Below are 24,697 nucleotides of genomic sequence, written 5' to 3'. Positions count from 1 at the left end.
CATGCTTCCCTGCAGCCAAGGTAGCCCTATTGACTCTGGCCAGTAGGCCATGCTTCTCTGCTGCCAAGGGGAGCTCCATTGACTCTGGCCAGTAGGCCATGCTCCTCAGCTGCCCTAAGGGCACCCTGCTGACTCTGGCCATTAGGTCACACTTTCCCACAGATGGGGGAGCCCTAGTGGTGCTGTCCATTGGACCATGCAACTCTCAGGCTAAAAGCAGCCATATTGACTTAACCATGGAGTGACCAGACCCTTGCCCCAACCCCAGGGTGACAGGGGGTACTGGCTGCACAATGCATGGTGGGGAATGCAAGCAATGGTTGGGACCTCCTACAAGGCCCCAGGCAAGGGTGGATGGCCTGAAGCAAGTCCAGAGTTCCCCTCACTTGTTCTCCACTGCAAAGCAAGATGGAGACTGACAATTATTGAAGTGGTTATTAGAGAACCAACAACTACAAGCGACCCAGCAGCAGCAGTGCCAAGTGCAACTGATACAGCAGATCACCACCCAGCAGCAACAGCTCATGTGCAGGCTGCCCGACCAGCATCAGACTCAGTAGCAGTGGCTGGTACAGAAAATGGCACAATTGTTGTGGCCCAGAGGGGCCCCTCTCCCTGGCCAGGCAGAACCAGATGCAAGAACACTTTCCAGTGCAACTCACAAACATGGGGCCTGGAAACGACCCACAGGCCTTTCTAGTGACTTTTGAGAGGGTAGCCATTGCTGTGCAATGGCCTCCTGAACACTGGGTCATCCTGCTTGTCCCCTATCTGATGGGCCCGGCTCAGTCATCATACCAGAATATGGACACACTGGATGCCCTCTAATGCTGGAAGGTAAAGTCTGCAGTCTTAGACCAGACAGGCATCAGTCCTGAGACCTACTGCCAGTGTTTCCGCTGGGAACGGTACCCTGCTGGGGCAAGGCCAAGGGTGGTGGCTCAATGTCTCCAGGACTCTGCCTGGTGGTGGCTAGACTCTGAGAAACATTTGGAAGCCCTGGGGGCTGAAAAGTGATTCTCAAGCAATTCACCCAGATCCTCCCCAGCAGAGGGAAGGAGTGGGTCCAGCAGCATCAGCCAGCAGCCCTCTCTGTTGCCATTGAATTAATGGAGGGCTACCTGGTGGCAGAAACCTCAGAACCACAATACCCCAATCCAGCAACCCTGAAGGGGAAGAATGGTCCAGCTGGAGGGAGCCCCTGTCCCAATGAACTGGGGAGAGCATGACACCTACCCCAAACCTCTGCTACCAGCTCAGGCCCTGAAGAGAGGTGGCCAGCGGGCCGAGGACCAGCCTGGAAGGAAGGGGACCCATAGGAGAGGGTTCCTCCATTCAGGATGGGTGCACCCACTGGGGGAGGCTGGGACTGGTGCTATAAGTGCAGGCAAGAGGAACACTTTCACTGAGATTGCCCATACATGGACTGCAGTTACAGCCAAGTATGGGTGGCCAGCCCCCAGGACCAAAAGAAGGACTGAGAGAAACTCATGGTCCCCATAAGGGTAAATGGGACTCCGACACTGGCCCTGGTTGACCCTCCACCAAGTTGGTGTGGTACCTAACCCCAAGCCCATAGGGAAGGAGATATAGTTACAATGCATCCACAGGGACATACGGCTCTACCCCACAGCTAGGGTTAAGCTGGAGATTACTCTGCACGACACGGTCCTCCAGGTTGGGGTCACCCACAGATTAGTATATCCCATGATCCTGGGGCACAACTAGCCTTGGTTCAAGGAGCTCCTAAGTGGCTATGGGCACTGAAACCTGGGCGGAGACAAGGCAACAAGCCCATGGAGAGGGCTACTCAGCAGATCCCTCTGGCCCCAGATGGACCACCACCCCAGGCAGAGACCTCCATAGAGGATTCCCCAGTGGAACCGGAGACAGATGGGGACATTGTCTGGGAGCAGAGGGAGGACCTTACTCTAAACTGCACCTGGGAAAAAGTGATGCTACCCATCACCCACAAGAGCCCCACTTTGAGATCCGGTGGAACCACCTTTACTGGGTGGTCAAAGACCCTCAGATGCAGGAAGAACTCCAACAGCTGCTGGTTCCACAAGGCTGCAGCATGACCTCCTGCACTTGGCCCACACGGTGCTCTGGGCGGGACACCTTGGGTGAGAGAAGACCCTCCAAAGGGTGGCCTGACAGTTCTTCTGGCCAGGTATCCACCAGGAGGTAAAGGATTACTGTGCCTCTTGCCTGGAGAGTCAGCGGGCTGGACCAAAGGGGGGTACCCAAAGTGTCCCTAATCCCTTTAACCATGATAGGGGTTCTCTTAAGCATATCAGCTTAGACCTAGTGGGGGCACTGGAAAGGAGCAGGACGGGAAACTGTTACATCCTGGTGATAGTTGACTATGACACCCAATACCCTGAAGTCGTCCCATTACGAACAGCCACAGCACCTAAGATTGCCGCCGAGCTAGTTAAAGTCCTTGCTGGGGGGTGGGGATACCACGAGAAATCCTGACCAGTCAAGGTACCAACATGACGTCCTGTCTGATGGCTGAACTCTGCCACTTACTCAACATCCTGGTCCTCAAGACACTAGTGTACCACCCTCAAATGGACAGACTGGTAGAGCATTTTAACCAGACATTGAAAAAGATGTGTACATTTGTGGAAGATGAGCCATGGCACTGTGACATGTTACTCCTGGCCCTGCTGTTCACCATGTGGGAGGTACCTCAGGCATCAACCGGTTTCTCCCCCTTTGAGCTCCTCTACAGGCGGCAACCCCATGGCATCCTCAACCTCGTTCGAGAGAATTGAGAGGAGCAAGAGACCCAAGTCACAGGGGTAGTCTGCTACATGTTGCAACTGCTTGAGCAACTCCATACTCTGGGGACTTTTGCCCAGAGGAATCTATTACAGGCTCTACATGTACAAGAACAGCACTACAACAAGGGGGCCAGACTCCACAAGTTTGAACCTGGAGAGCGAGTTCTAGTCTTGTTACCCTCCATGGAGTCCAAACTGATCACCAAGTGGCAGGGACCCTACAAAGTCACCAGATTGAGACCGGTGAACAATGAGATCCACCTACCAGGGCGACGGAAAGAGACATGTTAATCTGCTGAACATGTAGAAGGCCAGGGAAGGCCTGCTCATTACCCCTTTCCCTCCAGAGCCTGAAATGGGACCGCTAGTAGCTGGACCCCTAGAGTCAGGGCCAACCATGATGGGCGCCAAGCTAAGCCCTGAGCAGCGGGTCTTGCAGGTCTCTCCAGCAGTCTTATCTGCCTGCCCTGGGTGGACAGAAGTCACACAACACTAGATGGCCAGGCCTACCAGGCCAAAGGGGAGGGGGCCAATGGGCATCACGAACGAGGAAGATGTGGGAGGCTGTCCGGAGGGAATTACATACCATGCTGGAGTTGGGGGTAGTGGAAGAATCAAGGAGCAAATGGCATAGCCCAATTGTCCTGGTCCCAAAGCTGGCCAGGACCACCCGCTTTTGTATCAACTTTTGGAAAGTCAATGCCATCTCACACTTTGATGCATACCCTATGCCCCAGATGGAGGAGCTCTTTGAGGCTAGGAGGGGCTACATTCCTGTCCACACTTGATCTGACAAAGGGTTATTAGCAAATATCCCTTACGGCAAACTCGCGAGCAAAGGCGGCCTTCCCTACACCATTTGGCCTATTTCACTTTGTGGTGATGCCTTTCGGGCTGCTCAGAGCCGCTGCCACCCTCCAGAGGCTAATAAATTCCATCCTGCAGCCCCATGACCAGTACGCTGCAGCATATATCGATGACATCGTGATAGATAGCACCAGCTTGGAGGATCATCTCCAGCACATCGCCAATGTGCTAAGAGCCCTAAAAGAGGCTGGGCTCATGGCAAACCTGGCCAAATGTCCTCTTTTGGTCAACGGGAGGTGACATACCTAGAGTACACAGTGGGTGGTGGCAAGCTGAGGCCCCTAGTAGATAAGGTGCAAGCCCTAGAAGACTGGCCTGCCCCCATGACAGAGGCAAGTGAGGCAGTTCCTAGGACTGGCAGGGTAATACTGCCGGTTCGTACCTGATTTTTGCAAGGCTAGCAGCCCCTCTCTCAGACCTGACCAAGAACTTGCAACCACAGAGTCCAAAAATTAAGTTTGTTTTTGAATATCCCTTAACATAGGTAGCAGCTGTGGCCAAGAGTGCTTTTTCTCCTGTGTGCCTGCTGAGAACAATACAATCTCTTCCTTCTGATGTGGACTTTGCCACAGTTATACTTGCCTTTGTCAGTTTGAGCTTGGAATACTGTAATGCACTGTACACGAGCCTATACTGGGAGATCATCCAAAAGCTGAAGTTGAAGAATGGTGGCTGTCCACTTACTAAAAGGCGCTTTACACAGAGAACACATTAGATTGGTGTTCGGTGGTCATTAGTGGCAACTTATTAGCTTTTGGGTGGAGTTTAAGCATTGGTTTGAGAGCTGGCTACAAGAGACCACCTTCTTCTTTGGGTGTTATTGCACAAAGATTACTATTGTTACTGTGCGTTTTCAACTGTAATTGTTCATGCATTTAAAAATACAGTGATCATTTTATATATTGAAAATAAATATTAAACTATTCCTTCTATGCCCTTCTAAAGGGAATTTAAGTGTCAATAATATAAAACTGATTTATGGTTTTTGGAGTGGGATGTACAAAAAATGCTCCTGTAAAGGTAATTTAAACTTTAAAAAAAGATGGACTAAATTGTATTCTTGACTTCAATGAGGTTACACCAGGAATAAATCTGGCCCTTTATTTTCTCTTCTCTAACAACATATCTGGCAAAAATTAATGAGAAGGCATGTGTTTAAATGCTCTGGGAATTGACCTCATGCTGGAAGGGAAGGAAGATGTAATAGTCCAGAGTGATCACTTTAGATAAGCTATTACCAACTGGAGAGTGGATTTTGGGGAGGGGGAGAACCTGGATTTGTGCTAGAAATGGCCCACCTTGATTATCATACACATTGTAAGGAGAGTGGTCACTTTAGATAAGCTGTTACCAGCAGGAGAGTGGAGTGGAGTGGGGTGGGGGGAAGAGACACTTTTGTAGTGGTAAACACCCTTTTTTTCCATGGTCTGTGCATATTAAAAACATCTTCTGTATTTTCCACAGTATGCATCCAATGAAGTGAGCTGTAGCTCACGAAAGCTTATGCTCAAATAAATTGGTTAGTCTCTAAGGTGCCACAAGTACTCCTTTTCTTTTTGCAAATACAGACTAACACAGCTGTTACTCTGAAACTAGTCTAGACGTTATCCATCTAATTAGATACAACAATGACTAGGTAGGTGGGTGCCAAATACAACAGAAGGGCCTGATCTAACAAACATCTATGTAAGTAACTTTATGTACCTCAATAATCCCATTGAGGTCAGTGGGACTCCTCACCTCTGTCTGCAGGATGAGTCCTTAAGTCAGCTTCCCTTGTGGGACTTTCACACACCGCCACAATGATCAGAATGCCCCATTTGCTTTCAGCAGGCAACATTCATTCCCCCTAGCCACTTGCTTCAGTTTCCTCGCAGCTGCAGCTGTATTTGTAGGCAGGGCTGGCTCTAGGTTTTTTGCCGCCCCAAGCTCCAAGAGTTCAACTGCCCAAGCAAAAAAAGGGTGGCTGGAATGCCGCCCCTGGAATTGTGCCACCCCAAGCACGTGCTTGCTTGGCTGGTGCCTAGAGCCAGTCCTGTTTGTAGGTTGGGACTGAAGTGAACTGCTTTGTCCTTATCTTTACAGGAGTTCCTCCCTTTTGCAACATGCTGTGCAAATGTGTATTTCCAGATGGCTTTGTTCACTAGGTTTTTGTCCCCATTTCTGAGCTGATGAGGTGAGGGACAATACGGTACAGAAGCAGGCAGCTTGATGGGGAGGAGTCGGGAAACAAGAATGAATGATCAGATGCTGCTGCTGCTACTGCATCCATAGTAAGTGTTAGCTTGCTATTCTCTGAGGCAGCACTGTAGATACGGGTCTTAGCACTCCTTATCAGCCTAAGCAGAGCTTTGCCTTCCTTTTACGTTGAGGGCGTATTCAATGACCTGGCACAAGTCAGAAGCAGAGAGAAGCATGAAGCAGGGAAAGCACGTTTCGTCCAGAAAATGATCATGCTATAGGGTCTTTTACTTTATTTTTGCAGGGGATGGCAGGAAATGAAAACAAAACCAATCAATTGTGGTAACAGGATAATACAGAGATGGGAAAGTTTAAATTTCTGGAGACCCCAACAGGAGATTGTGTTGCTTGTGTCCTTTGAACCTCTAGGATGTTTCTTCTCATTCATTTGTTCTGATTCCAGTTTGGTGACCTGCACCCTCTAAACCATACCAATTCTCTGGAACAATTTGTCTGAATAAGGTACGTGTAACAGTGCATTTATTTTCCATTTTCTGTATCCTAATGAGGGAGTTGATGATGAATGTTTAACTTTGATCCTTTTCTTAATTAAAACTGCATTATTTGTGGATCTTAATTACTGAAAAATATTTTAACACAGGGAGCTTAAGCCTAAAATTTGTTTTTTTTCTAAACTTTTGTCTTGCTTTGGTGCACTTGTGACACCAGACTGTAATGTTTTAAAATTCCTTCTCTACTTTCTTCATTAAGAGCTGCTATTAGTAGAAAGTTACATAAACCAGCATAGGCTGAAGAAGGTTGGTTTAAAATTGGAAGAGTAAGAAATCAGAATATAAGGATGTTTTAGACAAGGATGCATTGAAGTGAATTAAGGGATGACTTTTTAACATGTAGATCTGGTAGTGTTTTGTAAATAATAAGGAACACAGAGGAACTCTTTTGGACATCAGAGCTAAAAGTGTAGATCAAAAGGGCTAGATTTTTTTAAATGAGAACAAAATCATATCCTCTTAATTTCCTTATGAGATGAGTTAGAATGACCTTTTCTGATTAAATTATTCATGGTAAAATTGCCTCATTTTATTAAAGAAGCTAGTGCTTTGAGAATTCAGCAGGAAAATATTAAATGTGTTTTTTTTAAAAGTTGTACTGTACAGTTCTTAATCATTAAGAGCACATTTAGCAATATAAGAGGAGGTTACCACCACATTTAAAAAACTGTCTGCTCCATGATGTGTATTCACTTATTAATTACATCTCCATTTTGATATGAGAGTAGACCATAAAGAATATTTCCCATGTGGTCTGCCGCAGTATACTTTCACCACCAGAATAGAAATAAATATCTGCTTTGTATTGTTAAATAAAAGGCACTTGCAGATTTACTGGGACATACTATATTTAAATATGGATATTTAAGGGATACCTCCACTGGAATTTTTTAAAAGGTACTATATAAAAGATCAATAAACTTCTTTTACAATTTAATTAGTGTCATGAATCAAAGATTATCTTAGCCAGATATTAGAGCAATGTCCATTATTTTCACTTTCTGTCATTATATATTATAAAATGAACCTATTCAAAAAGCAGTTTATATTCAACAAGCTGCCTTGCAAGCCCATAGTCCTTATTTCACAGGGGAAATCTTAGGAACAGCATAAAAGCAGCAATAGTGATTATGGAACTGAAATACTGATTTTTATCTCAGCGCATATTTTTCAAATTCAAGAACACAAACAGCTGGTTACCATGAAATCATATTAATGCACAAGTTAAATTGTTTCAAGCAAGGACATTCCAAAGACTCCCTCAGTCTGCCATATGGTATTGCATCACGTATGGTGTGTAATAGCACACATGGTTCTGAGATGCCAGACTCCCTAGCTTTGACATGGGTTTTTTAAAATACACAAAGGTGGACGCTGCTAAACTCTTTAGCTGATATTGAATTTTGGTCCTTGAGGCAAAGTAATTGGGTTCTACTGCATGGCAGGTGGGGGCCAAGATACAGGGGAGGTATATGGTGGGTGGAGCATAGGCCAAAGGAGAGCTGTTAACTGGAGATTCTTCTATCTAGAAGCAGCCTACCAGGCTGAAGTAGCCTCTGCAGAGCAGCTCCTGTACAGACTAAAAGGTGATTCCTTCCTCCTGCACTCTTTGCCCTGTGGCCAGTCCCTTGTTCTCCTTGTGGCCACTCAATGTCTGAGTGGTCGGAAGAGATCTCACATCCAACATCTTCCATTGTAAAATATTGTGCTAATACCATAAATTTACACAGCAGCTTATACAATGTTCCCTGCCTCAATGGTCAGATATAGATAATTCTAAAGTGGTGTCTACCCTGCAAAGCCAAATTACAGCTGGTGGCAGTGGATGAAAGTGAAACAACTTGTTAGCTGTGGTTTACACAGGTCTCTGATCAATGAGCAGCTACAGCTGAGGCTTTTATTCTAGAACCCAGGTTTCCTTACTTGAGCCAAGCAAATAGGCCTCTGCTCAACTTTTCCCTTTTTTTACAATGCATTGCCCAATTCCATTAGCAGCTCAAAACACTCATTAATGTTCAGTCATGAAAGCACAACATGGCCTGAGTATTAATGGAAGTCACTTCTGCTGATGAGCATTCCTGTTTGCTTCCTGTGAAGAAAAGTCCTAGAAAGTATGAAACAGAATCTAGCTGTCATGAATAACATGGTACATAGGAAAACTGGCATTTCTCTTATATTTTCATCGTTGGTCTAGCCCAGCAGTTCTCAAACTGTGGTTTGGGACCCCGAAGTGGATCATTACCCAGTTTTAATGGGGGGTCCCCTGGGATGGTGTTAGACTGGCTGGCTGGGCCTGGGACTGGGGCCCAAGCCCCACCGCCAAGGGCCAAAGCCTTAGGGCATCAGCCCTGGGTGACAGGCCCCCTGGCTTTGCCTCTTCCCCCTGCCCAGGGAGGTGGGGCTGGGCAGGCTCAGGCTTCAGTCCCCCCCTTGGGGTCATGTAGTAGTTTTTCTTGTCAGAATGGGGATGCAGGGCAATGAAGTTTGAGAATCCCTCATTCTAGCTCAGTACCCCGCCTCTCCTATTGGGTGTTTTTTTTTTGCAGGGAGTGGACACTGCTTAAGCAATAACTTCTTGCCCTGGAAATGCATGGAAGCTAGTCATCTTGAACAAACTAAGAAAACTCCACAGAGTTTATGATAATGAAGTCTGTAATCCTACAATCTATTGGTGGCATGCTATTATTATTTATTTGTAATGTGATTGTACATAGGAATCCTAGTCATGGACCAGGACCTTACTGTGCTAGGTGCTGTGCAAACACAGAACAAAAAGAGGGCCCTGACTCAAAACTTACAGTCTAAGTATAAAATGAGACGAGAGGTGGATACAGACAGATGGGGGAACACAAGGAAACAATGAGACGTATGGGTCAGCATGATGGGTAGTGTTTCAGCATTTCCATAGCCGTTGTCAAGCTTTTTGTAGACAAAGAGTTTTAAGAAGATTTGATATGTACCTCTTTCTAAGAGTGAGTAGCAGTACGGGGAAAAAGCATGAAGATGCTTGTTTGAAAATGTAACAAGTAAGCAGTGAAGGCTGACATCATTAGCAACCTGGAGGTAGGATAGTATGTTCCAGTGGAGAAAGCACTGGACACAGGAGACATGGGCTTTTCCTTAGGTTTACCAGGGACCTAGTCTGTGACCTTGGATAAGTCGTATGTTAACCTTTCTCTGCCTCAGCTTCCTCATCAATAAAATAAGGATATTTGCTAGCCCTTGTAAAAGTGCTTTGAGATCTCCTGCTGAATAGTGATATATGTATTGTAGGCATTAAGTATTAATATTCCCATGTAGTCCCACTGCAATCAGAGACCCGTCCAGAGATTTCTGAATTTTGCATATTTTCTATAGTGCTTTTTTTTTTAAAAAGGTACTACGAACCATAGATAAATGACCTACATTACAAGGACTTCTGGACAAATGTCCCAGGAACAGATTGTTTTCTTTCTCTCCCTCTGCCCCATGACATCTAAAATGGATTAAAACCATGAGTGGCTTGTAGAATTCATTGTTTTATTGATTGGGCTATACAAGGTACATCAACATTAGAAAAAATAATTTTAGAAGATGAATGGTTTCACATATGACTACTCCCAAAGCTTTTATGATGCTGTGACAGGTTGGCCCCCCTTTCTGGGATACCACCTGGTGTACTGGGATTTCACTGAGCCTCCCCTGCTCAGTCAACCTGGGTTCCCTCTCCCTGCTTTGCAAGAGGCCAGAGAGCCTAATTCAGCAGCGCACACACACAGGTAGGGCCACACCCCACTGCAGGCACAGACTGAAGTGAGCTCTGTGTGAGAGGACTCCCCCAGCACTCACATGCACACCCCCTTTTGGTAGATAAACCCAAAATAATACTGTCTTGCACTGTATAGAAATATCTGTACAGTGCAAGCTTATAAAAATCCACCCTCTTCCTTAAAGTGAAGAGAGATGTGCACACTTCTTCCCCCCCCCCACTCCCAGTTAGAAACTGTGTAAACTGGGTTTTATTACGAACAAGAAATAAGTTTAACTACTGTGACAAAGCTCTGTCCTTGCCTCCATGGGCCTCGTGTTTCCTGGCAGATTTCGCTAGCCTCAGAGGCTCACTGTGACCCTCCACGTAACCCTTCTCTCCCTAGAGACAAGGGACACAGTCTACTGAGCCATTTTCATCAAAAGCCAGCGAGGAAGGTGAGGAGAAGTTATCCTTCCTTGCACAGTCTCTGTTGTCTCCCAGTCTTAGTGATTCATCAGGAGGCAAAGGTGGAGTGGGGAGCCCGGGCCCACCCTCTACTCCGGGTTCCAGCCCAGGGACCCTAATAGTATCAGCTATGGTAGCTGACCTTTTAGAAACATGACATGTACAATTCCCTGGGCTACTTCCCCCACAGCAGCCCTCACTTCCTCAAGCTCCACTTCACCCTTACCTCGGGGCCTCCTTCCTTGTGCCTGATATGGTGTGTACTACTCAGTCTCTCCAACAGCACAACTTCCTCCCTCAGCTCCTGACATGCACACCCACCTGACTAACTGGGAGGCTTTTAACTAGTTTCAGCCAGCCCCTGATTGGCTTCAGGTGTCCCAATCAACCTAGCATTCTCCCTGCCTTCTGGAAAGTTCTTAATTGGCCCCAGGTGTCTTAATTGACATGGAGCAGCTGCCATTTCACTTATCCTGGTACCAGGGATTTGTTTAGCCTGGAGCTAATATATCTATCTGGCCTTGCCCCGTCACACTACCAAAGATAGATTTTAAGTGAATATAAGAGATAACAGACAGAACAAGGCAGATTACTAAGAAAATGAAACCAAACACGCAAAATAAGCTAGTATCCCTAAAGAAATGGGTTACAAATAATATTTCTCACTCTAGATAGTGTTGCAGGCAGATTACAGAAAGTCTTAAAAGGCAGCTGCACTGGTCTCCCTCTTGAGACCTCAGGTATTATTGCTCACAAGCTGGATGCCCTTCCAGCTTGGGCTCAACCCTTCTCCCTGAAACCAGTCAGCTCTGTGTTCTTAGGGAACCAGGGCACAATATACAGCCTATCTGACTCATGAAAGACACCTCCCACCCCAGCCTCTGCTTGAACCAAAACCAATCAGAAGAAAGATTTACAGAAAGCAATGAAAAGGCGGTGGGAGACATACCTAAACCCCGTCCTGACAAGGGTGATAAGATTAAGGCAACTCCCTTAGCGTCAAAGATGGTTTAGGGAGGTATCTCTATTAGCATACAGAATGGAGAACAGAGATTCCAAGGCAAGAACCGCACTGAACTCTGAGACCAGAAAAGCAGGGAAGCACTGCATCATGGGGGAATCTCTGCTCCTGATGTTAATGAACCTACAGCTGCACACACCCAGCTCAGCAGTTATCAGACCAATTCTAGTAATGAATCCTTGATTGATATCCAAAACACTGAAGCTGCCTAATTGCATTGTGAGCTCCCTTGAAGGAACACCACCCATAAACAGGAATGATCTGTTCCTATTGTCTAGCCTAAAGAAAACCCTTAAGTCATCAGTTTACTCATAAATAAATCTAGTGTTCTCCCTTGAACCATTGTTGTTTCCCTACAAAAAACCCCTACCCACGCTCAAGTAAGTGTTCTGATGCATGGATCCAAACTCCGAATCAGTTCCACTGGGATTTCATCTTCTCCTGACTGATCGTGCTGGCGGCTCTGCCTGTCTCCAGCACTCAAGACCCTCAGCTACCACCACCACCTGGGAACCCTGACTAGTTCAAGCTTCATGGAGTGGTGAAACCCCAGCTCTCTCTCTCTCTGTTTTCTTTTCTACCTCAGGTATAACTTTTTAACCCTGACTTGTTTGATCAGTTTTTGTAATCTTTAATAATGTAACTGTTATATCTGTTTAGGCTTTCCTTGTGTGGTTCTCACTATTATTCAATAAATAACTTTCATGGTTAAGTTGATTGCTTCCTTCCCTCCCTCTCTGAACTTTACACTTTTGTGTTTCTGGCTTCCCCATTTACTCTTCAGCAACGCTCCTCTTACCTAAGCTAAATATCCCTGTAGCGGCCAAAAGTACTGTGGGGTTTGCTCATCAAGTGGGTTATGACCAGAACAATTGTAACGGGAAAGTGGGGATAGGGACATGCTGAACTTGTGACATACGAGCGTGACAGCTTGAAAGTGCTGCTTGACCCAATCCGCTGAGTTCAGGGGCATACAAGGGTGGCAGCCTGGAAGTGCTGTTCGACCCAGCCTGGTCAGGCTTACTCTATTCCGGTGCAGTACCTGTGGCATATAAGGGTGGCAGCTTGGAAATACTGCTTGACCCAGCCCACTGGGTCCAGGGACATATAAGGGGTAAGCTTGAGAGTGCTGATTGACCCGGTCCACTCAGACTTGCTGTTTGTGTGTGTGCGCACGCGCATCTGATTCTGTGGCTGGAGGATAGCTCCATGGGAGGGGACTTGCAGAAGGGAGAAGTACAGCTCCATATGAAAACACAAGTAACACAAGCAGTACATTAACAGAATTACAAAAAAAACAAAACAAAAAAAACCTCAGAAGAGTAACCCTATTAAATGAGCATACCCCAAAGTAACGGGCAAATCTGGTAACATCCCCCCAGTTCACTTCTTGCTTCCAGGTCTTTTTTCAGTGTCTCTTAGGATAGGGAGGCAGAGGAGAACCATGATGATGTCACTCTCCTGCCTTATATATCTCTTGTGTAAGGCGGGAACCCTTTGTCTTCTAGAGGAAAACCACTGCCATTCCAAAAGGGAAGGAGGGGTATCCAGTCCCAGGTGACTCAGACCCATGTCTGTATGGCTGTAGCAGCCATTGCTCGTAGGCTGTCTCCAGCATCCACAGGAAGACTAAGCTCTTTCACAGTCCATTGTCTCTGCTAATGGCCCATTAGCCCTGTCTGGCTTTTCCATTGTTGTACCTGACACGCTAGTTGGGGGTGACACCCAAAGTAACACATTTGAAATACAGTTACATAGTTAACATTCCTAACTTCAGATACAGAAGTGATACAGGCATACAAATTGGATAATCACATTCAGTAAAGCATAACCTTTCCAATAAGGAGTCCGGTGGCACCTTAAAGACGCATCTGAAGAAAGCTTATGCCCAAATATATCTGTTAGTCTTTAAGGTGCCATCGGACTCCTTGTTGTTTTTGTGGATACAGACTAACACGGCTACCTCCTGACACTTGAACCCTTTCCAATGATATCTCACATGAGCCATCTTGCATAAAGTATCTCAGTTATGTCATATTCATATCATAAGAATATTTTCATAAAAATATGGAGTGAATCATAGATGCCCTTCACAGATTAAAATTACTACATTCCAAAAACGTCACCAAAATGCGCTGAATATCCCCCTTTGCCTGATTATTGGGCATTCAGCACATTTAGGTAAAATTACTGGAATATAGGAACTTCATCTTCGCAGGCAACCTAAAGACTTGATAGTAATTCCATACTGACAAACATGAAGTACTAAACAATGCCATCATTAAAACTGTTAAGCGTGACTTCACCTGAACTTTCAAAGTATTAGCCTTTCAAAGTCAGTCATTACAGTACAAAATAAGGCCCCAGTCCTGCACATCTGTATGTGTGTGTTGTACTTTAAACATGTGCACACATTTCCAGGACTGAGGTTTTCTCCCATCAATGCTCTGGCATTAGTATCAATTCCCACTAACAAAGAGAGACTAGACCTCACCCCCACTTCCCTGAATGTTTGTGGGGAGAGACCATGTTTAAAACAGATGTATTCATTGTCTAGCTCAGCAACATTTATCAACAGTCCACTTCTCTTTATCCCTCCATATGTCTGAATGTTTAATAAATTTATTTACAAAAGAATATATTGAATCAAGCATTTTAATAGCACACATCAAACCAAGTACAGCCAGTTAGAGGAGGATATAGACTGAGTTACCTGGAAGGGTTGTGGGAAGAGCCAGATTATTTAATTCTCATTCTCCCTCACCAAGTGGTGAGTCGGAGGCTTTTGTAATTAAAGCTTGGTGAGAAAGGGTTTTCCTGACCTCTAAGAATTTTTGAGATTTCACATTTTTTCCTGTCCTGAATTGGGACAAAAAGGTGAAATCTCTAAACTTTTCACAAACCAAAGTCTGAAGATATTTTTAGATTGAATCAATTGAACCATTTTGGTTTGATAATTTCAAAATGTTTTATTCTGACTTTGAATTTTTTCTGTACTATTTAATTTTTTAGTATAAATTTGCTTAAACACAGAGCTTTTACATTTTGAAAATGTCAAAACAGGATGTTCTGATCATTTGGAAACTTTTTAGTCAAATGTTTTTAATTTGGGAAATTCCTGCAATGTTTCCATTTCAACAAATCATCATTTTCTGGTGAATAATTTTTTGTTGAATCATGACTACCACTAATTTGGATGCATTTTTCCCTTTTCAGAGAAAGTGGGGCACAGGTGTTTATACTCTTCCTCCTATGTGTGGTTTGGAGAGGAGAGAAATCCCAGTGATTCAAAGACTGCTGAGTTGTTGGGCAGAGTATGGAACCTACTGATTAGAATGCAGAACAATACACCACCCAGCCCATTTAGCAAGTTACAACTCCCTGCATCAAGGAGGATGTATCACGTCCAAAATGTAATCTGTAAATTATTGGCCTCCAGATACTCAAACCTACATGAGCTAATTAGTTGATCAAGGCAATAAGGAATACTGATATCAATTTTATTCATTCTTTACTATTTAAAAAACAGCAAATAAAGCACCTGCAGTCATCTTGCTATGGGTGAAATCCTGGTACAATTGAAGTCGACATCAAAGCTCCCATTGACATCGCTAGAGACAGGATTCCATGGTGTGTCTTGATAAGCATATGTTCTTATGTCTGTTAACCGCATTTTCCCTCTTTCCACACATTGTTTGTTACACTCATTTGGTGTGTCTTGTCTTAAATTAGACTGTAGGGTTTTTAATCTTGTATTTTGTGTGTGTACAGTGCCCAGTACAATGGAGCCCAGATCTTGACTGAGATCTCTGAGTTCTACTGTATTACAAAGAATATTTTTCCTTTGTATATCTCAGAAGACTTTACAAAGAAACATCATTGTCCACTTTCTATAGATGGGGGACCTAAGACAGAAAGAGCATAAGAGACCTGCTCAAGTGGCTGAGACAAGAACTGAACCCAGCTCTTTTACCACCCAGAACTGTAGCTCCATCCAATAGAACACAGGCAACGGGGTTACAGAGAAAACAAAGGATCAACAATGAGTCCAGTGGAACTCTTGCAATGGTTAAAATTAGATGAGTTTTTATTTCACAACATCCAGAATGCTTGACTAGATAAATGTTAAACAAACTCATTCACAACAGAGCCTTGAAAAAGAAAAAGTGAGTACACCTTTCAAAATAAGAATTTGATAATGTCAAATGCAGCAGAAAAATCAAGAATTATAACTGATATCCGACTTGGCTCATAGCAACAGATAAATGCCACAATTAGCTCCTCCATGCATAAATCAGCCCATGGCAAGGTGGGGTCTAATAAGAGGGTGATATCTATTTGATAGAGTTGCCACCAACTCCTCATTCAGTTTGTATAAATTGTAGGAGAAAGCAGCTAATCTCCCTCTTTCTAGCTGTAAATGTGTGATGTGTTATTGAAAGCAAATCAGTGTTAGGCCAAACTCTCCCATATAATACTCCCTTACAGCTATGAGTAATCACTTACAATGGTAGGGAATATTTAAAAATATAACTATATCCTAGCTTTCAAATCTATGGGCTAATTAAAAGCAAGCAGGAAGACTATTAACCAGGGGAATATTTGTATGTAAATAGTAAGAGACAGATATAAAAAAACAGACAAAAAATAAATAGATAAAAGAATACACAAACTATTAGGCAGTAAGAATAAACTCTTCCCTCTAAGAAGCCTCATAAACTCTTTAAGGGGCTCCACATTTACCTTTGATCCATCAGTGGTTTGTCTTTCTTTTTTGACAATTTGGCTTGCAGACCACAAAGAAATTCCTGGCTTTGTGGTCTAAAGAAGGATCCAGCTAGAGACTCCAGTTTCTTGCTTTTCATGCTCTGTTTGAAGCCTAAACCACCCCACTTTGAGTCCTCTCTGAGTTGAAGCCACTATGGGTATGTCTACACTGCAATTAAAAACTTGCCACCTGAGCCCAAATGTCTGCACTGTAGCCTGAGCCCTGTGAGCTTGTCAGCTGGCACGGACCAACTTTGGGTGTCTAATTGTAGTGTGGACATAACCTGTGACATTACAGGGTGCAATCCAGACCACTGATGGGCTGTGTCACCCCTGCCCTGCAAAAGTGGGTTCATCACAATTCTTTGTTGCTGTAGCTCGCACCTAGGCTGCTCACAAACAGCCTTCCAGCACACAAGTGACACCCTGAGAGTCTGAGTATAGCTGCAGTCTGCCAGCCACACATCAGTCACACTCTGGCTTCCACCAGCCTTGGTTTCCACTTGCAGGGTGACCCCAACACACTCCCAGGCCTGGAGTTTCCCCCAGAACATGTGTTCTGCACTGTCCATCCCTCTTTTACACAGTCCAGATATATTATGTCCATTGCCTCTCTAAGTGGATCAATACACATCCGTTTGCTACCATAAATTGAGTTTCCTACACACAGTTCAGTTTAAAAACAACACTGGATTAGTTTTAATTAAAGAATAAAACAAGTTTCTTTAACTACAAGGAGATCTATTTGTACTCATGTAAAACTTACGGCATTAAAGTTGGAAATGTTTACAAGAGAAATAAGATAAGTTTAATCACTGGGAAGCATTTTAACAAACTAGACTTGGTTCAAGATAAAATTCTTACCACATGCTTCCAGCAACAGGACCGACCAAACATCAGGTCAGGTCTCTCTGTAAGTCAAATAGGCTAGTTTCTTTTGTCTTCTTAGGTGCAAGAGTGAGAGCTCAATAGGGAGAGATACCTTGGAATGTTTTTGCCCCCCACTGTACAGTCCAGTTGCCCTTTGAAATGTATTTTCCTAAGGGTTACCCCTAGATGAAGTTCATTCCTGCTGTGAGGATGGAGACAAGGCATCTCTTGGTGAAGGAGGTTCCATGCTGTTGTTTGCTAAGATGTAGATTATTTGTTCCTGTCCTCCTTTTTTGCCGAAGAATGGCCACTGAATAGGTGATGGCTCATCAATTTTGATGACACCTGGCTAAGACATCATCTTGTTCTTTTGTCTTTGAGAAACTGGTTTACCCACACTTGTCTGGTAAACAGATTTCAGACCTAATTTCAGCATATGTTCATAATGTTGACAACATTGGCAACATATTTCATCATATTATTGACCAGAGAGTTATTCGCTTTCAAACAAAACCTCACAAGGCATATTTTGTACAAAGATTACTACAACAGTGTGTAGGATGTGAATACAGGGGTGCATCCCGTCACAGCCAAACACATTATCAATGAAGTCCACTAAATAATCAACTGACAATCAACAATCAACAGACTTTACCTGACACTTGCCAATGTCTTACACAGTGACTGAAATTTCATTTCTGGTTCCTAGGCAATTTCATCCTATTTTCCCCATGATTTACACAGGCATTTAAGACATATTCCACCACCTTAAATCTTTAAAAGCTTTAAATTAAAGTAGTTTCCATGGAATTACCAGCCTGAAATCCCAACTGACAGGTTTCATAGTCGTCAAGGTCAGAGTCATGAAAAAAAACATTGCCACTTGGCTCTAAGCCATACATTCAAATACTCAAGAAATAAACGGGAACAGAGAAATGGGTTAGAAAATGTCTAAGATCTGAGGAACCAGCACAATATGGAGGGGAAAGAGAACTGCAGAAGTAACTAAAATGTGAATGGAATTTCCTTTAAATAAGTAATTTAAATAACATCAGAGGGGGAAATTCCAGTGTTCAAAAAAGAGTTAGTAATATTGCAAGTGTGTTCTGCTATAAAAGGAAAGAGATTCCAGAGGACAACAAATAGTTTACTGCTTTAGTTTGCTCTATGAAGCTAATGTGAACTAATGAAATTAGCAATGAATGAAACAGAAAACAAAGGAATTGAAAGATTGCAGGGAGCCCAGCCTTGCAGCAAATTAACTCCTTGATTCTGTGTTTCAAAATAAAGTAGCAAACTCTCTAGGAAAGGGTAGGATAAAGTAACATATCCAAGAGAGCTCAGACAGCAGAAGGTTTGAGCAAAAATCAAAAAACAAAAACTGCAAGCCATGTAGGATTATGTCTGTTAGTTATATCTGTGACTTTCTCATGTGACAGTGAAAAAAGATCACAGAAAAAGATACTGAACAAGGAACTTTTTTAGAATAAGTTATTATTCCTAAATCTATTCCTCCTCTCTCTCTCTGCTTCGCTATAGAACTTCTGTCTAGAAATTTCCCCAGTTCTCCTTCCTCCTCATTTCCTACAAAAGAGTATAGTATAAACAAAGAGGACACAGAGCCCTGCAAATCTCCAACCATCACGCCTTTTTTCTTCTGTCTTTATCAGAATTAGTATTTAATAATAAATTACAGATCTTGTGAACCTCTTGTTCCCCATACATTCACCAAGTATTCTGTATTTGGGCATACTCTGTCTTGGCATTTGAAAGCCACCTAGACCAACATACTCTGGGTTTCCAGTCATTGCTATATTATTGGAATGGCTAACTATAGCTGCTAACTTTGGCTGATGCAGCTATAGCCTTGGAAAAATAGTAAGACATCAGCACTGGGAATTCTGTTCTAATTAGGTTCTTACACTGCACTTAACACCATGATATCTAACCTCTTCCCATAAACTAAAATGTCATCCATATAAATTTCTGCTTTTTCCAGGTTGGCAGAATCTGGCTCATTTTCCTTTGGGAGATTTCTAGGAAACTGGGATTGTAAACAGGAGGCAAGAAAAGCAATGTTTTCTGTATAGCGGCATAGAAATAGACAATTTGGCACTCTGAGGGTGGAACAGAAGTTGCTAGAATCCATAAGCCGGATCTAGTCTGGAGAATGGGGTTGAACAATTAACTTGGAGGTTATATCTTCCAAGGTGGGAAAAATATATCTTTTTTCAATCAAGCTTTTTTTTGTTTATGCAGAGATGGACATGCCCATATATTTGCAGAACAGGCGCTATATGGGCATACCACTCTGTCAGCTCAGTAATGTGCTCTATCACATAATCCTTTTACTCCTATCCATTTCCTCCCTAATTTTGGAAAGCAGTAGGAATGGCACCATGTGGCCTGTGCTGAGTGCATAACGTATCTTCTTTAAATCAGGTAATTTTCTCTGACCACTGTCCCAACGTCCTCTGATGTGATGTCACAAGTAATAGATACACACATTTTGCCTTTGTACTATGACCTCATAGGGGACCCATGCACAGCTGGGTTCTGAGTCACAAACAACCATTACCTATATGAATTCCCCAAAACTGCTCCTCTACACAGTGGAAATATTTTGATTCTGTTGAAAATGGAAGCCTTCCATACCATAGACATGAGGACAGGATTTGTCATTAAGAGTAAAAATTCAGTGTCCTAATATTATCTTGGATTTTTGTGCTTTTTGACTGTTGCTGTACTTGCTAAAGTTTGGTCCTTTGCTTGTGTTTGTGTGGGACTGAGAAGTATGGCAAGGACTATGCCACAACTCCAGTAACACTTGTAATAAAAAAAAAATGTTGTCCATTTTAGCAAAGCAGACATTATGCAGTTTTGTCTTTGTAGTTGAGTGCTGATTTATGTTATATGACACCAGAAATAGATTATTTGACTATGCATTAGTTTTATGACTCATCCAGCCATTTGTAAGGTAATGTGTTGTCAGACTGAGTATCCTAGATATCGAACAGAACTTTTTAGAATTTGAGGTTACAAAGAGAAGCTGGCAACTTGAACTCTTTGAAATCAGCTCTTTTTTCAAAGTCGACTTTCTAATACAACTCTTGGAATAGTATGTCCTGAATTTTGGAGGAAAAAACTTTTAAAATTATGAGTTTTCCTGCTTCTCTGTTGATGTTTATAAGAGTTCTAGTGCTGTCAAAGGCATAGATTCAACAAATGCATTTCTTTTCTGCTAACTTCTGTCAGGTACCGTAATTTTAGATGTTACATGTAACTACAGTTGATCCAAAATTTTGATACAGAAATGTGATTTTGAAGTTGACTGTGTCCCTTTAAACATTCAGAGCCCAGTCTTGCACCACACTGGCATATAGAATCCCCTAATGATGTCAGTAGAGGCAACAGACACACAAAATTCCCTTTTTTAGTCAAAAAGGAGTTGTTTAAATTGAATGGTTATAGGACTGAGAAATGTAGTTCAAAACAAATAAACAAAACATTTTACTTTTTACAAAATTTCCTATCAACTGCAGTCCTCTAATATATTTAGTAGTGATGCCTCTAATGTATTTAATACACTTTTGAGTAATGTACAGTAATGAGCAAAAACCAGACATTTTGTAATAGTCAATCTTTATTTAGCTTAACAGAGAGTGAGGTTTAATGGCTAAAGCAGGGGGCTGGCTATATTTTATTCACAACATGGACAAATTACTTAATCTCTTTGTCCCTCAGATCACTCATCACTTACATGTGTATAATATTTACTTATCTCCTGGGTATAATATTTACCTATCTTCTGGGTTGTTTCCTTGTGATCCCAATCTGACTGTCTGTATCTATCTGTTGTCTCCTGTTTTGTACTTAAATAGTGAGATCTTTGGGGCAGGGACTGTCTTTTTGTTCTGTGTTTGTACAGCACCCATATATAGTGGGGTCCTGGTCAATGATCAAGGCTTCTAGATGCCATTGTACAACTAATAAATAATAATTAGTAATTAATGTTTGAAAAGTGCTCTGATCATTTTGAATTAAAGGCAGTATAGAGGTGTAAATAATTGTCACATTACTTGTTCACATGAATGCTAGCAGTAACAAGTGTACTATTCTGATGTATCTTATTTATATACAGCATTAATAAATAGGAAAGGAAGCTTTCTATGTGCATTAGGAATGCTGCAGAAGACTCTTTTAGCAATTTTTAGATGATGCGTTTTAGAAATCTTTTTTGCCTTTCAGTTTGATTAATTTGTTCTATTGGTGGTGTATGGCTTCTGGTTTTTGCAAGAAAATTACACCTGTGCATTTTCATTAACTAGTGCCGGTCTCACATTTCACATAAAGCTAATAGTACCCAGCTCCTGGGCTTTTGGTGACAATGAATGGCAGTGAAACTCTTCCCCTTGAAAATTGGTAACAGAGTGCTTTTATTCTCCAAAACATAAAGGAATTTTAAAATTCCAGTCAGAAACATTTTGCCCTGTTTTAGTGAGATAAAATATTTGATTATGCATGTGGTGTACACTAATGTAGTTTGGCATGAGCAATTCAAGTGTCACTGCCTCCTCCAACGAGAAAGTGTCATTCTAATAATGAACCCAACTGAATATAAATTCTTCAGCGAGTGGAAACATACTGCATAGTGGAGATTTTTTGGTTGGTTGTTTATTTTATTGTAAATGTTTCTCACAATCTACAAAAAACATTGGTTTCTCATTGCAGACTTTTATTATAATTTATCCTGCAGTATCATCTAGAGGCCTTAGTCAGGACCGGGGCTCCATTGAACACATGTACAAGATGGCTTCTGCCCCGAAGAACTTGTAATCCACATACATGATGAGAGACACTGTACATCTATTATTGTATAGTTATTATAATACCTTTGGCCCAGATCCCCAGACATATATAGGCTCTTAAATGCCATTGATTTCATTGAAAGTTAAGAACCTAAATGCCTTTGAGGATCTGGGACTTTGTTCTTATACTCTGAGGGGCAGATTCTCTGTTGGCCCTTTGCACTGCTCAGGCAGAGTAGAGGGCCTAGGTGCAGCCAGATCTGGCTATCTGAGATCCCACACCCCACACACCTGTGAATGAGCTCTCAGGTGGCTCTGAGCTGATGTAGCCAGCACCTGTACCTCCAGCCCATCCCTCACTCACTCACTTCTGGCATTGGAGTTGTGTTGAGGACATGGCTGAAGCATGCTGCATTCCTGTTAAACTCAACTGGTGTACAGTCCCTTATGGATTGTTAGCTGGCATAAATTAGCTCAGTGGCTCTCAACCTTTCCAAACTACAGTACCCATTTCAGGAGTCTGATTTGTCTTGCTTACTCCCAAGTTTCACCTCACTTAAAAACTACTTACTTTCAAAATCAGACATGAAAATACAAAAGTGTCACAGCGCACTATTACTGAAATATTTCTTACTCTCTCATTTTTATCATATTATAAAATAAATCAATTGGTATATAAATATTGTACTTACATTTCAGTGTATAAAGCAGTATCAACAAGTCATTGTATGAAATTTTAGTTTGTATTGACTTCACTAGTGCTTTTTATTTGCCTAGTTTTACAACAGGCTACATATCTAGCTGTGTTGATGTACCCCCAGGAAGACCTCTGCGTACCCCCAGGGGTACACCATACCCCTGATTGAGTATTAGATCGCCCCAGGATGATCTAAGCATTTCAGGGCCCAGATTAGTCTAGAGAATCAGAGAGCCATAAGCAGCCCCATGTCAAGTTCCGCCCCCCACCCCCCTTCCAACTCAACTGCACCAAGCAGAAACCAGACAAAGCAGAGAATCTGAGCTGACTGTCCAATTGAAAATGTCCGTGATAAAGTGATAAGAGATCTAAGTGAAACTGAGCAGAGGTGATGCCAGGGACTCCTCAGTCCTGACAGACTGATGTAAATGGCATAGCACAGCCCATGTAACTGCAGAGTACTATTTTTACATATGTTGCCCCACAACTTAACAGCCCTTAAGTGCTTCCATTTGCTTCTGCCTTGCCAATAAGCTATTATATTTAGAGATGGAAGGTGGGCACACAATGAATAATTGTTCCATCCTAGAAAGAGCTATGAGGCAACACAGGAGAAATCAATTAAGCTCCATCAACAAAGAGGCAAGGGGCAGAAAAGGCATAAGAATATTACTGTACTAAAGTGAATTCTGGCAATACCTCTGGAACCAACTCTCTTTGTAAACTACAGAAAAATAAATACCAAAGTCTATCCTATTAATCACAAGCAATTAGACACACCTTGCCCATTGCACTGAAATCATCATTAGACTTAATCTTGTCTGTCATATTACAATAAAATGGCCTTTTCTATGGAGTTAATTCTATGCTTTTCTGTGTAGTGATATACCCCTGCTGGTACACTAGGAATCATGACTAAAATAGTACACAACATCTCTTGAATAGCTACCTGACAATGTAAAACAAATATTTTTCTAGAAGACAAGAGGGGTGATTAATGAACCCCTGGGCCAATCCCCAATTTTTACCCCAACCCCAAAATGGCCACCTCAAGGATTGAACTTACAACCCTGGATTTAACAGGCCAATGCTCAAACCACTGAGCTATCCCTAGATAGAGTATATGCAGGGAGGGATAGCTCAGTGGTTTGAGCATTGGCCTGCTAAACCCAGGGTTGGGAACTCAATCCTTGAGGGGGCCATTTTGGGATCTGGGGCAAAAATTGGGGATTGGTCCTGCTTTGAGCAGGGGGTTGGACTAGATGACCTCCTGAGGTCCCTTCCAATCCTGATATTCTATGATTAGCATCCTGTACAAAAACATCAACCTACCTGGAAATAAAGATACCAGATACTCAAAAATCACAACAATACCATCTCTTCTTATTGTGCTTTTTGAGTGATTTAGTTATATTTTGGTATGAGTCTCCATCTACTTGTGCTACTTAAAATCAAATTTCTAAGTTTTGGGTAAGGCTTTACCAACCTGTTTTCATAAACTACAAGAATCTTAATGCATTAAATGCTTTAAGACAACAGAAAATCCCAAATCTGTTGATGTAATTAATCATCTAGGGACCAGATTCTACCACTCTTTTTGCACACTGCCTGAAACACATGTGTCTATAACTGTACTACTGGGAAGTGCTTTTCTAAATGCCAGATAAATACATACTGTTTTTCCATCTCAACATGGCTGCTAAGATCAATAACTGAAGTTGACATTCATCTGCCAAGCACCAAAGCATCCAATTTTCCTTGTATGCTTCCTACTGTTACATTTAAGATAACTGAACACATGACACTGAAAGAGAGAACAAGATGGATAACTGGTAACTTACAGAATAGGAAGCCAGAGAGAGAAATCAAATATACCTAGGTCATTGGCTTGGTGACTGCCCCATGGCCACAATTTTCAAACTGGGAA

General features: G+C 42.6%; 1 protein-coding gene across 2 annotated transcripts in view; it reads left to right on the top strand.

The window, feature by feature from the left end:
• Positions 1–5,873: 5,873 nt before the first annotated feature.
• The window catches only part of MCHR2 (melanin concentrating hormone receptor 2), a 77,096-nt gene continuing 58,272 nt past the window's right edge, over positions 5,874–24,697 (top strand). Inside the window, exons 1-2 of one of the 2 annotated variants that reach the window (XM_074946884.1) lie at positions 5,874–5,932; positions 6,145–6,362. The gene's annotated coding sequence lies outside the window, so the exon portion shown is untranslated. Of the gene's footprint in view, positions 6,363–24,697 lie in introns of both variants that reach the window. The other variant, XM_074946883.1, reaches the window with a different exon arrangement.

The sequence above is a fragment of the Natator depressus genome, chromosome 3 (genome assembly GCF_965152275.1).
Source record: "Natator depressus isolate rNatDep1 chromosome 3, rNatDep2.hap1, whole genome shotgun sequence".
Taxonomy (NCBI): domain Eukaryota; kingdom Metazoa; phylum Chordata; order Testudines; family Cheloniidae; genus Natator; species Natator depressus.
This window is presented reverse-complemented; position numbering and strand designations above follow the sequence as displayed.